We start from the raw sequence: 2,315 nt of genomic DNA, 5'->3' as shown, positions 1-2,315 counted from the left end.
AAAAAAAATCACTGTATTGGCAAGGTTAATTATTTGTGTGACATATACTGCATATTAATTGAACAGAATAATCATTATTTTGGACCACTGATAGAAGAAAACCCACAGCAAGAGAAGCATCTAAAGGTAAGTTTACCAGCTTTCAAATACATCAACACACTTTGATTACAGAAATATTTTATTTTAAAACTACAGAGTTTTAATGCACTCTGGTAACACCCCGATCTTAGGAGCCATGGAGGTTTGTGAAAGAGACCTATCCATCACAATGTGTTTCTAGTGTGGGGGTGAATTAAGTGAATTCTTCTGCAAGAAGGAGCTGAATCACCTCAGTTTCAACAAACAGCCAATTTTACACACTACCTCATAATTCAATTACTTCTCTAGTTCAAAATGAGGCAGGAAAGGAACTAAGCTCAGGGGTGAGACCCAGAAACACCATGACTGGGCAAGCCGCAGTCTCTCCGCTCAAGGACGTGTGATAATCTGCAGAAAAGCCACTTGGCTCTGGCAGCCTGTCTCTTCCCCTCTGTGGAGGAGTTCGCTTGAAGCTGCTACAGGCAGAGATCACCAACTGTGGGGACGCCACAACAGTCTGGGGGAAGTTACGTCCCTCCCGCAGCGGTGAATTACGTGATAGTTCCTGAGCCTTCTTTCAAAGAAGCCACTTGTCTTCTCCAGAGGATAACTGGCTGAAGTTCCCATCTTTCCCGGCAAGACCCAGTCAGCTGTGTTGAAGGGACACCAGGAAGTGGTCATGGTGCTTTTAAGCTTTTGTTTGCCTGCCCTGTCCTCAGTCCTAGGCACTTGCTTGGGATTTCCTTCTTTGCATGAAGGCCTGATGAGCCACCCTGATAAGGGACCATTCTTTATGACTTGGAAGGAATCAACAATTCTAGAAGCTATTGCTTTGGGTGCCTTAGTTTGTTCTGTAACCTCTTTTCTGGAAGGACATAGCCACATATACAGGAAATCTTTATGCTTCTCAGGCTCAGGTTGGGGTTCCACAGGCATCCCATTGTTATCCGTCCCTTCTTTCTTCAGAAGCCATTTACACAGTGCTTTATACACACTCTGCAAAGTGGGTGCAGGGCTCACTGGCTTTGCATGCCTCCTCTACTTTGTGTGGGTCCTGAGGCTCTGGACAAGCCAACCCTCAGCAATCATGCTGGAGGTCGGCAATGGTTTCTTGGCCTCCAAATGGTCATTCAGGTGCTTCAGATTGCCCAGGTTTTCAATCTCCACACTTTGGGGCCGACTGCCCTAACAGATGGTGCAGGAGTCAGGCTTAGTGAGCCAGTCCCTCATCCTGAGGCCCTGGAACAAGTGCTTGAGCTTCTTGCTGGGTTCACGCTGACATTCTCAGGTTTCTCCAGGCTATGGGATCCCTGGAGAGTCACCAGCCAATCAGATGGGTCCATCTCATCTGGATCATGAAGCTCTGGCTCTCCAACCTTTTCAATCTCAATGAAGAAAGATCTGGTAGTAGAAAGGCTGTTACCCTTTTGTTAATTTGGGTTTTCAGAGACTTCTTGTTCCTGACCCTTGAGGAGCCAGTTTTCCAAACCCTTCAGGTTGCTCAGACATTACTGAAGAAATTTCAGCCTCTGGTGGAATTCGGACTGTTCTCCAAGGTCTGCTGTTGAATGAGCCAGTCTCGGGGTTGGTGCTGGGTGTGTAAGGTGCCTGATGACCACTGGCAGTTTCGCTCCCGAGGAGCCATCCACTGAGAGGGAGAGCTGTGATGCTGGATCCTGCTCTGGTGTTGGGATATAGCCTCTCTTCTCCAGGAAGGGCACAGTATTTGATGAACTACCATGAGCCATCAGGTGCTCAGGAATTTGAATGGTCTCGAAGGACCCAAACGCGGTGACGGTCTAGTGCAGAGCAGATGTGTCTGCTTCAAAGAGCAGGACAGTTGAATCTTCAAGCTTGAGGATCAAATTGCCTAGTCTCTCCAGGCACAGAGACTTGATTGGCTAGATCTTTGTTTTGGGTGCATTCCAGTTGGTGAATAAGACAATTGAACTGCCCCCGTAGCCAGTAAAGCTGCTGGGCCTGCTGTTGTTGTGTCTCCTCTTTAAGTGGATAGACAAGATCTACCTGTTCATACAGCCACACCTCACAGCTTCGAAGGCATTCCGGGTGATGGCTTGCGTGACCGTGAATCTGAGTTTTGGCCTCTCACAAGTTGTCTTTAATTTGCCATTCAGCCCAGATAACTCCACCAATAGCAAGCTCCAACTCTCTCCATGCATTGCTACACCTCAAAAGCAGTTCTCTGTTACTGCAGCAGCCAGTGTGGTCCTGTGAAG

At 47.6% G+C, this 2,315-nt stretch overlaps 1 pseudogene; it reads right to left on the bottom strand.

Moving 5' to 3' along the window:
- Positions 1-388: 388 nt before the first annotated feature.
- On the bottom strand, positions 389-2,111 carry LOC103608441 (annotated as a pseudogene).
- Between the last annotated feature and the right edge of the window lie 204 nt (positions 2,112-2,315).

The sequence above is a fragment of the Galeopterus variegatus genome, unplaced genomic scaffold (assembly GCF_000696425.1).
Source record: "Galeopterus variegatus unplaced genomic scaffold, G_variegatus-3.0.2 Scaffold8418, whole genome shotgun sequence".
Taxonomy (NCBI): domain Eukaryota; kingdom Metazoa; phylum Chordata; class Mammalia; order Dermoptera; family Cynocephalidae; genus Galeopterus; species Galeopterus variegatus.
Note: the sequence above shows the minus strand (reverse complement) of the source record. Positions and strands in the feature narration are given on the sequence as shown.